Source organism: Coturnix japonica, chromosome 7 (genome assembly GCF_054131305.1).
Source record: "Coturnix japonica strain WE chromosome 7, WE-NBRP24, whole genome shotgun sequence".
Lineage (NCBI taxonomy): Eukaryota > Metazoa > Chordata > Aves > Galliformes > Phasianidae > Coturnix > Coturnix japonica.
The window spans coordinates 27,307,391-27,319,330 of NC_140669.1; the positions used below are offsets into that span (position 1 = coordinate 27,307,391).

Below are 11,940 nucleotides of genomic sequence, written 5' to 3' on the forward strand. Positions count from 1 at the left end.
GCACTCATCTTTCCATCCTGCACCTCAAGATTGTCATTCCTCTTACAAAATGTTGCAAATCCAACCAATTCCTACATGAAAATATTCCTCTGCAAAAATATCCTACAACCACCAAGCTCCTGTAGGAAAACCTCCAGATTACTGCTTAGTCATCAACATATTCCTACTGGAAACCTTTACATTATCCCTAAGATTCCATCCCAAACCAGTCTAGAAACAAGGACACACTGTCCCAAAAACATGTAAAACTCCAGCAATCAGCACAAACTTAAAATCAAAAGTGCACTGTGATTCTCTTGGCAGGTGCTAATACAGAGCTCCATTTGAAAGCTGCTGAGTGTATAACTTGCAGTTTTATGAGGAGCGTTCTGAAAAAAAAAGTAAAATCAGTACCTGCACTTGTATAGTGTGGATAGAGAAGCTTTTTAAAGAGCTACTAAATCTTTGGTGCTCTGAGACTGAGGATAGTCAGAGCTATCTGCATCTCCCTGCAAACATCTTGTGCTCCATTTGCTGGAATAGACACAACTTGAACCTGGCTTAAAACCTGCAGACCCATACCTATCCTCCCAAAATTTGGCCTCAGTATCTGAAAATCTTTTCCACCACAACCAGTGGCAACAGGCTACACCTGTGGAACTTTTGAAGAACCAAGCAAATGAAGCCTCAGTAATCCATACAGCCTCAGTGCAGGAGATTGGGCTCAGGGCCTCCTGAAGCCCCTACTATTGCCTGCTAAAAGTACATGTGTGTCTATATATCCAAAAATATATACACACACACAAAGAGAACCATAATTTTGTAGCTGTATCACAGACAGATATTTGTTAAGGGAAAAGCTACTAGTACTGTTCTATAAATGCAAATCAGCACAAAAAAGAATGAAAATACCAAAGATCCCCTTCTATTGAATGCAGTGTGTACTCACTTCTTAGCTGCACTCACAAAAATAAGCCTACTTACTTCTGCCTCTGATGCTCACATACATTTAACACTGAATACTCTTCTTGCAACAGAAATAGTTACAGAAATGAAATATTAAAAGTGAGAAGAAAAGAAAAAAAATGAAGAAGTTACTTAACTGTCAGCTTAGACTCAGTGCCTTTTTACAGGATGAGACCTGGCATTTATTTCTGAATAACTTTCAGGAACAATATTTGCAAGCTTGATAAAATGTTTATAATTCCTCTGGCAGAGGACTTACATTTTTTACAGACCTTTACCACAGATTAAAATTATTAAAACACATGGTCCAAACACATCACCAAAAAAGCAAATAAACGTAAACGAAACAGAATATTGCATTACAAGGTAAGACAATGCCCTGTGTGTTACTGCAGTAGACACAAGCCAGCAACACCACACCAGATACGTTTTACCAAACTGCTTTAATTACTCCTTTTCTTCTCTACTTGCAGGGCCTGTAATTGGTCACAGCTGGTAGCACTTAACTTCACACTGCTCCCAGCAGCTGGAGCCCTGACTGCACTTTGGACACAACTTTAATTAGCTGCTATACTGTGGGTGTGATTACTGCTTAAAGTTGATTTCTGTCTTTTGCTTTTATTTTTCAATTTTCCCCCAAGAATTACTGACAGAAGAATTCTTGGTTTCTCACTGTGAAAAGTAAAACATTTTCAATATTTGCAAATACTGAAGTTAGAAAAGGGAGAGAGGTAAACTAAAGCAAGCCTAACTTGCACAAAGACTTTGTTTTTATGTGACAATTTTTATGTCACAGAAGTGAATAAAGAGTTTGCAACTTAATGGTAAGCAAGCTTAATTTTACTGCTCAAAATCTTGCAGCGTAATTCAGGCAAGTGTACCCAGTAATGTTGCCAGAGCTTGTTCCTTCACTGAGGAATAATGCAAACATGATATTTTATGATGGAAGACTTGAGGTTCAGAATGTAAACCCAGAGAAGATTCCTCCATGTTCCTCAGCTTTATGTGCTTGAAAAATGCTGAAATGCACAGTACTGATTATCTGAACCCACAGACAAAACACTGGTTAATAAAAAAATAAATAAAAATGAAGCTCATAATGGTTAAAAAAGCCTCGAAATTCTGAAAAATACCATTGCAGTGGCTCAATCATTACAGATATATGGAAAGTGTTTCCCATTCTGAATAATCTCTATCATTTGAATGAAATTATTATTTAACTCAGACTTAAGGTATGCCAAACCTGTTATAGTCAACTGCTTCCTTTAGGGGAGAACTAAATGTGCCTGGCATCCTTGAGGATGTCTGTAACTAAATATATCAGCATACAGAAAAACCTCCTGCCTTGTTATTGCTCATATGTTTGTGGTTGGAGCACAGAACGCTGCTGCCTACAATGAAGTTTAAAGACCATGGAATAATAAATGAAGCCCTTTTGAATGAGTTACCTATGCTGTGTTTTACGGACAGCTGTTAGGAGTCACAATCTAAAAGCACAAATTTGGAAAAAAGTTAGCATTCCTTCTAAGGGCCAAATTAGTGCCACAATCACAAACCTGCTTCAATGAACATCAATGTTTTCTATTTTAAAGTAAGTTTGAACTAAATAAGCAATCAATTGTCAATTGATTGAAAGCAACGAACCTTGGCTCTCCTGATTGAGCAAGTAGGAGCCTGCTTGTCTGTAATACATAGAACTATCGAATCTCTGGGCAATCTGTTCCAGTGCCTCACCAGACTCACTGTAAAAGACTTTTTCCTTATATCCAACCTAAATCTACCCTCTTTACGCTGAAAACCACTTTCCCTTGTTCTGTCACCACAGACCCTGCTAAAGAGTCTGTCCCCTTCTTTGCTGTAGCTCTCCTTTAGAAACTGAAAGGCTGCTGTCAGGTCACCTTGCAGCCTTCTCTTCTCAGCCTGGAGTTTTAGATACATCTCTCCAGGGAAACACCACTTGCTTGTTAAAAGCCAACCCTCTCTTCTGAAAACATTTTCAAGTACAATTCTCTCTCATTACCCAACTTTACCTTATTCTGAGACAATCTTCCCTGACAATAGTTTATCACAGCCTCGTGAAAAATGTGCTGCTTGGCATGCTTCCATTTTCTTCCAAAGTTTTCACTAAAGATAGATATAAATATTATGTAATGTTTACATATTATAATAGTAATAAACTTTTCAAGGATAACAAGGATAAAGTTATAAGGATAAAAGTTATAAGGATAAAACAAGGATATTAGTTAACACGTAGCTTTCTCAAATACAAGTTGTTCAGTTGCTATTTTACTGGAGTTGACATTGTACTGTTAGATCCAGCTTCTGTTTTTCCCTTTGGAAGCCCATTATTATGATATTGCTGCCTTTTGAATCAGCGCCGCCTCCTTTTGAGACCAGTAGCTTTGTTATAACAGCTAGTTCTTCTCACTATATCATTATGAAAATTGGCAGGCCTTTGTCAGGACTCATCTGCTTTATACTTCTAAATGCCACCCTTACATTTTTTTGCATGTCCCTTCTTTATTTAAAGCAGTATTGAGCTAATATTTACTAATTTTTCCACCGAAAACAGAAACTCTTCACTTGAAAACACTGCAAACTTTATATACATGCATATGTATGAAAAAATCTGTGTGTGTATAGCTTAGCGCTTGATCCGTGTTATTCCAATTTTGTGTTTGCTTTCATTCTGCTTAGCAGTGAGAAAACTCAAAGGAGGCCAACAAAAATCAGCGACACTTGTTTCAAGAGATTATTTTAGAACTGTGATTTATTCAACCTTTTTGCTATGAAATGAGTACTTGTGGGAGATACATAACCTATAGCAGTTTTACTGGTCTGTAACAAGTCATATGCAAATAGAAACCATTTTCACTTACCCAAGTGAATAATACTGAAGAGAAGGGGTTTAGATTGAATGTAAGGACAAAGTTTTTTACAATAGTAGTGGTGAGACACTTGGATGTGTTGCCTTGAGAGCTGGTGGAAGCCCCGTCCTTGAGACAATCAAGGTCAGGCTGGATCAAGCTCTGAACACCTTATGGAGCTGTATGTATCTCTGTTCATTTGCAAGGGAGTTATAATAGGTGGTTTTTAAGAGTCCTTTCCAACTCAAAAGAGTCTGTGATTGTATGATATTACAAAGATGTGCGTTTACTCTGCATATACACTAAATATGTAGCACAGAAATGGTAAAGGCTTAGTCTCACTCATATCTCTGTTACATTGGTTAAACAAGTAGTCAGAGATGAGATGCCTGAGATGGGACGTCAGCTTGTGCAGGGGAAGGCAAGGAGACAACTCTTTAGCAAGTGATTTTCCAGTAGCTGTGCCAGTCATTGTCCTAAGAATAATTGTGTGGTTTCTTCCCAGAAGATCTGAAAAGATTTTGTGTGTCTTTCATTGGCATAGAAACTTGGCTTTCCTTGGATTTTGTTGCCTGCAGGATTATAGAGTGATTTTCCAAGCCGTTTCTCTTGCTTTTTTGGAAGTAGCAGCAGGTAGCCTCCCACTAAGTTTCCCTAGCTCAAAGAGACAGTTTTAGGTGTCTGCTTTCCTTGATTTGTTAGCGACTATTCAGTGTCTCTGCAAAGGAATCCTTCAAGGTTGAAGTGCCTTGGCAGTAAGGACCTCAAGTGCACTATAAATAAGGCTAACTAAACTTGAAGTATTGTATTACTTAAAAGTAAACCAGCTGGATAGAGAAGGACCTGACTGTAACAACCCTCAGCTGCACTTCTAAAGCAGTTGGAAATGGGGATGTTTTCTACATATGGGGCACTTCCTGGAATTTCTGTTTGCTTTTAAGACCAGCACCACCCCTGCTAACATACAGGTGTTATCCTAAAGAAATGACTTCATCCTGGAGAACATGAACATTCACACTCCTGACATGATCCTGGGATGCTCCAGCGCTCCTTGGGCTACTGCCAGAGCCTGTTCAACTCATCTGAACTGCAGAAAATTGGCTGGGAACAAGGAATTGAACAAAGGATAGGAGACCTGCCCCTCTGGGTTGCCCAAAGCCTAAAGGGATGAAACCCCTTTTTTTCTATGCAGCCTTTGTGTTATTTTCACCCGGTCCCCAACTGTGTGTGTCATGTTGCAAAGGAGCAGTCTTGTCTTCATCTCTGTGCTCTCCTATCTGAGCTCAGTATAACAGAGCTCAACGTGGAAGAAAAGGCGATATGGAAGAAATTCCTGTGAGGTTTATTCAGTGAATCAGCCCTTCTGTCAAAAGCTGTTGCAAATCCTAAGCAAAGTCTGAGGCAGTGAGCCTTGGCCGCGCTGCTGGTGTTGATTAGGTTGACTTACTGTTTGTCTCCCTGGAAAGGAGCAAGATATACTGAGACACTGGTGTAACAAATCCCTGCTTTATTAGGCTGCAGCCATGAGCTTTTATCCCACTCAGAGCTGGCTGCCATTTATCTCAGAGTTGCCTGCATAGCGCATAACTCACCATAAGTGATTTTGCCCTCTGTGATACACATTCACCTCCTCCCCAACCTTAGTTCTTCAGCCCTAAAGTCCAGCAGAGCTGTGTTAGCTGTTAACCCATGCCCTTCCCCAAAACAACATAAAACCTGGTATCTCTGCCGAGTTATAAGTCCTTGTAAAGCCTACATGACATAACAGCATTGTGGCTGGTTTCAGGCACGCTAAAACAATTTTTTACTACAGATGGCGAAGAATAAATTACTTCAGTTTTAAGTTTTTTCACTCTCTCCCATTACCACGTGATTCCTTCTTGCAATTTCTGATCTGACTGCATTGCATCAAACTATTTTTTCTCCTATCTCCAAAAAAAAGTATATACACAAAAATTAATGGGCTCTTCATCTGAAAAATATGCGGTCATCAGGGAGTTTCATGCACAATTCCTTGGCTCTTGTACTTGGGAGATCACCCACACTTCTCTTACTATGTTATTCAGATCATATACTTGCACTTATTACAGAAGACTGGTCGTCAATGTTTTAGATAAAATTTGTTTCTCAAAAGCTGAAGTCTGTCATCAAGAATGTGGAATTTAAGGGTAGGCTAATCCTAACCACATAATTCACAACAGCTTGAAATGCAGCTAACATCATTTTCATTGATAGGCAGTAGTGTCATACAACCACCTTCCACATACCACAAAAGTGTATCACATAACGAGACTCCTGATAAAAAACAGTTTTGGAATCAGTCACAGTCCAAACAAACACTCTTAGAGTATGATCAGATTAAGTTGTTTAAAGTAGGGGGCATGTGGAAATCATCACACGCTGACATCAGATGTAAATCAGGTTTCTACTTTAAATGGGCTGAACACAGGGTACATTGTAGTTCAGTAAAGTTGCTGAGCTTATACTATTTCCTGTTCTTGAATGTTTTATCAAAATCCCTTTAAAACATGTAATAGACATACAAAAGGGTTTTACAAAGTGCTGTCAAATTATAACTATCGTTTTAATAGATGTTGGGGTATCTACTTTAAAAAGCAGAATGCAACTAGGAAGAAACCACTGTGGTGCTTTCTGTCAAGGAGTAATGAGAACCTAAAACATAACTGAGATTCAATAAAGCATGGAAGGCCTACTGTAAGCCTGCCAGAAGACCCAAGAAGACCATCATTTTGCTGGATCAGCTGTCACAGCATCCAGTGAAAGCATGTCCTTGACATACAGAAACCAGTAGATCCATTTCCCTTAAGTGACGCTGTAATGTTTGAAGATATCCGTGGAAAATGATACTAGAAGAAGCTACTAACTTCTATAGATACGTCCTGCATAAGAGGCATTCACAAACACCTCTGATGTAAAAATATTTTTAAATAAAGTACTGCAAAGTGATTGGGAACTTTACAGTGATGATGACCTTCGCACATCATATCTGATGCATGTGATGTATAACGAAACAGTTTCTTCAATATACCTGTGCAAAACATGCAGAAAATATCAGCAATGCAAAAGGGAATATTTTCTCCAATTCCCTCAAAGCAACACATGTAGGACACACAGACCAGCTGAAGGGGAAAGCGTTATCCACTGTGATCATCTCCTAGATGACAGAGGAAGCTCTCAGACTCTTCCTTCCATGATCTTCTGGTGCTCCCAGCCTGCAGGAGGGCCCACTCCTGCCTGCTCACCTTATTTGCACACAGTTCCACTCAACGCTGCTATTACTGTCACTGGGCTGAGCAGCCCCATGAGGACTGGGCCTCATGGTCTTTGGTCAGGACAGGGAGCAGGGGCTGAGAACAGTGAATAGAAGTGGTTATAAAATATGTTTTCCATTAACATGCTGGCAAAGGAAGAAATACCCTGACATTTACCTTTTCTTCTCAACCTTCCAGGAACAAGTACTCTAAAATGCATCTGAATTTTATGCAGAGATATCCCCATAGCTCCTTTGAAAACTGTCCTTAACAAATTTGTCAGCAACTGTGTGTAACATTCAGGTATAGTGTGGAGGGTATGACTTAATTCCCTATGGTTGATCCAACCCCCTAACCCTGCAAAAATGTCTGCACTGAAACTGAGCATTTCCTTGCTCCAAGGCAGGAAAAGTTAACTCCTTCCTTGCTGATACAGAAGCCCTCAAAGACATACTGAGTTCCAGAAAGATTCAGTCAGCAGAAGTATGAAGAAACTACAGATAGAATTCAAGGTGCACATTGTGTTTGATTTCTGGAATGAGGGAGCTCTTCAAAGTTATTCACACAAAACACCAGAGGCCCGGATATCACTTAAAAAACATTGTACAGCAACAGGGGAAGAAGGGTTTCCTCTGTAGCTTGAAGTAAGAGAGTGATTTACAGGCATGCCCAAGTGGTGTTTGTGATGATCAATGAAGCCCAGCCTTCACTTCTTGTAAATGAAATAGCTGAGAACACATGGCATCTCCATCAACTTTGGGCAGCTGATGCCCTGAGACTTTATTGCTATTCATCTTATTCATAGAGTGCTGGAGAAACATCCCCTTCTTTGACAAGTAGTGTCCAAGGAAGACAAATGAATTCTCTTGGAGATAAACATCTGGCAGATTGCAGAGGGATGGAGATGAAGAGAACCCATACCTCCAAATGCATGGGCAGGCAAAGATTTGTGGTAATACCCTGTGAAATCTATTTCTCAACTGGCTCCATCATGCATAGTGCAAGGGAATGAGCCAGCAGGACACACAAAGCATTGGTTGCAAATGTAAATCAAGCTCCAAAGACACCTAAATACTTAAAAAGACAAAGATGCAAATAATTAGAAAGGACATCAAAAGCTACAAAGAATTTTAGCTGAAGGGAGTCAAACAGTGCTCTGGGAATTAACAAAGAGGGGGTTACCAGGGATTTGGCATGAAAATTCAAGGATTAAAGACCTTTGAGCTAACCTGTTTTCAGGGTAATGACAAGAATGTGGGCATCAACATTTGCATATGCTTTACTATGTGATTCTAAGCAGGGGCAGGACAAAACGCCTGACCGATCTCCAGGGCCATTTAAGGTAAAATGCACATCTTGACTCTTCCAGTTCCTGCCAGAAATATCTGGAATGCGTAAAAACATTTTGGATCCAGCTGATACATACTGGATTGATGGGAATTTCTCTGCAGCAGGATAGTTATCCCAAGGAGCCTCCTCAGCGCTGGTCAGAGCTGGCCCTCCTTCCAGCTGCAAACGCCTACTGACATTAAGCAAGAATTAATGTGCTAAAAACAACTGAAATTCAAGCGGCAAACTCTCAATGTCATTTTTTTCCCCCTAAGTAGTGTGTATAGAACAGCCCGTGCTGGATTTTTGCACTCAGGAAGCTGAGCAATGTGCTTCTCAGGATTTAGGTATCAGCTGGGGGACTTTGGACACCACAGCACTGAGGTTTTCTCCAGGCTTCCATTGTCAAGCTGCAAGTCCTGAGCAGAGATACTTAGCATTGCATACTTACATAGCCTGAAATATTAAACATCAGCTGCTCATGGCTGCTTTGTTGTTTATTATGCCCTGTTTTTAGATTCAGTAATTTCAAGGGACAAAGCTGGGAAGAAAATTTATCGACTCACACAGGCAAAGAGAAGTTAGTTCTTTCATGCAGCAGCCCCAGCACATTCATAGGTGATTTGAGAGGAGAGGAATTTGACATTAGATTGTGAGTATCAACAACATACTAAGATCTCCTTGACATTTCAATTCCATTCCCCAGATGGGTCTGGTTGTTAAATTCCCAGAATGCACACACCCCCCTGTAACCAATACTCACAGGTCACCTTGAAAGTTCATGCAAGCTCAAGGGAGGGAGCAGACATCCCTGGTGCCCAAAAGCCAGCAGTGGGAGGATGGCTACAGCTGCAGGAACAGGGCTACAGCAGACAATGAGCGGAAGAAAGGAAGATAAGGAGCCAGGAAACAGGCAGAAGCCAGAGCAGAAAGCTAAGAGGCAGCAGAAAAGGGAGAGCTGCAAGGGAAAAAGCAAAACCAGCATCCAGCAGTGAACAACAGGGAAGCCCATATTGGAAAGGAAGGCCTCAGGAAATGTCAGATGGGATGGCTGAGCAAAGATTCTGGGGGAAAAGGCTCCTTTAGGCTGGAAAGTGATGACAGCAAGGGAGAACAGACTGACTTTCATCCTCTGTGTGAAGTCCCTTGACGGCTCTGCCCTTCAGAGCATGAAAACATTGGTATTTGCATGCCATGGTGGCCAAGGTCCAGTTAGGGAGACTCAGTCTGGAGCACAAGTAGTGCAGATTGCCCTACCTCAGCAGCACAAAGACAAGGCCAGAAGGCACACACCTGGGGACAGAAACTTGTCCACATAGGGACAGATAGATTCAGTCTTCCCAGCAGATGATGCCGTTGAAATTTCTTCAGGTCATCTACTTCAAACCCTAAGTCTTTGTTACAGAAATGTCAGGTTTGCTCTGACAAGCATTTAGCATTTACGAAGTCCTAAACATAAAGCTATTGATAACACACTCAGTCCACTGTTGGTCTGCAGTGGTATGATGCTGCCTTTAGCTATACAGAAACATTTTCTTCAATTCATTAATGGGATCCAGATTTTTCTAACTGTTCTCTTTACTTTCACCAGTAGCTATTAAAGCTTCAGCTATCAACTGCACAACATTTCATCAGTGGATCTCACTAGTACTTAGAAGAATGAATGTATTTGTCTTCCCTAAGAAATTGTAATCTAGTCTCTCCTTTCAAGTTCTCACCTTGAGACCTGCAGTTTTAGAGTGTGATACTGTGTTTCCCTGCCTAACACCTCATCTTCCATACTTCAGAACCCCAGAAGCTTCCCATTAAAAAAACAAAAACAAAAACCAAATACTGTTACTAACAGAGCTAATTTTACATCTATACCAATTTCTTCAGCGTGAGCCAAAAATCAGTGTCACTGCCCATTCGGAAAGCTCCATGCATGGTGGCTCGAGGTCAGACATCCAGGAATGCTTCCGATATATGATTCTCTTGTTTATCACCAGTAAGGGGCAACTGCTTTTCAGGATGTTTACATTTTGTTTTCCTTCCTTTCTTTATTCATTTTACTGAAGGCTTGCAAAACACTGATCTGGAAAGAAAACGCTTGCTATGTGTCACATGAGACGCAATAATCGTAACCAGAGTATGCATTTCTCAGTGCTCCATCACCACTGTCCAAAGTGAATAATAACTGCATGATCTTGTTAATACCTTTAGGAGGGAATAAAAACTGCAGACTACTGGGACTGTGTGAGGAATAGGCACTACCAGCTGCCATGGTATTTGTCTTATTTCATATCAGTGAAGAGAAGCAATGGTAGCCAGCACATCTCTCCTGCGCAGCTGGATTTAAGCATCCCCTGCTCTATTAGCTCCACAGCTAATATATATAGTGGTAATTTGTTCTTTCCTTCTTAATATCTCACTAACTTATCTATCTACTCTATACCACAAACTTCAGGATATTGTTTTTGGCATCTCACCCTGCATGTTGTGCAATTTTATTGGCTCATCACATAGGCAGCCTCCAGGCTGGGGTCCTTTGCAGTCAGCTACTTACCTGCTGGCCCTAAGGTTAACTCCTGAGTTTAGGTTGATGTAGCCATTTTTCATCCCATCATTGATATTACAACTCAATCGTGACTTTTTCTCATGCTTGATGCACACAAATCTTAAAAAATAAAAACATCAACAAGAACAACACCTGATTCTAGTTGAGTCATACTATGTAGTCGTACTCTTTCATATCTCACCCTCTCTTTAAACACACTGACATTTGCTCTTTCCACTTGAGCCTCCTCAGCACACAGCCTGAGGATCCTGATTTGGCATTTTACTCAGAACAGACTTTCTGAGAACAAGAGGCCTTTATTCTTCCTACTTCTCCTGGAAATCTTTCTCTGCAAAGCTGTAAAAACAAACCACAGTACTCATATAAACATGAAAGTTGTTCTCACCTTATATACTCTGCTTACTCTTGGTTTTAATAGAAGGAATTACAGATAAAAATAATCATACATGGGCTGAAATGAAAGTGTGTCGTTTTCATATTACTTCTGATGTGCCAGCATCGTCTGTGCAGATCTATTAATATCACAAGTGAATCTCCATCAGAAACTAGATGTGGCTCACAAATAGCTTTGGTGTTCAATACTCCCATCTTCTCATCTGCTGAGCTGTGCTGGGAAAGGGTGCCTTCTGATAAGCAACATGTCAGGCTAATTATCCACAGGGATTTCAGGCTGCATATTTGCTCTCTGGAATAATGTAACCCAGATGTGGGAAAGGCATGGTTTCAATCAGTCCTTCTATACATCCCATGACACTTGGTCACATGTGCATGCATAGGTATGTGCATCACCCAGTAAAATAACCGCATTATACGCAGCCAATAAGCTGGCTGTCACACATGCTTTCTTGTTTGCACTTCTCTTACGCAATTTCAGTGCTGTCTCCAAAAACCTTCTGAAAAAGAACGTCCACGCATTTTCAAAAGAAACAACTAAATGCTTTGGGTCTTTCCATAGACAAAAAGATTTTCA

The 11,940-nt window shown here is 40.5% G+C and overlaps 1 long non-coding RNA gene across 2 annotated transcripts in view; it reads right to left on the bottom strand.

Annotated features, from left to right (window-relative positions):
• The window catches only part of LOC107316453 (uncharacterized), a 30,775-nt gene extending 21,420 nt beyond the window's left edge, over window positions 1-9,355 (bottom strand). For both annotated transcript variants that reach the window (XR_001556356.3, XR_001556354.3), the window contains exon 1: window positions 9,177-9,355. This is a non-coding gene — a long non-coding RNA (uncharacterized LOC107316453). The remainder of the gene's footprint in view (window positions 1-9,176) is intronic.
• Between the last annotated feature and the right edge of the window lie 2,585 nt (window positions 9,356-11,940).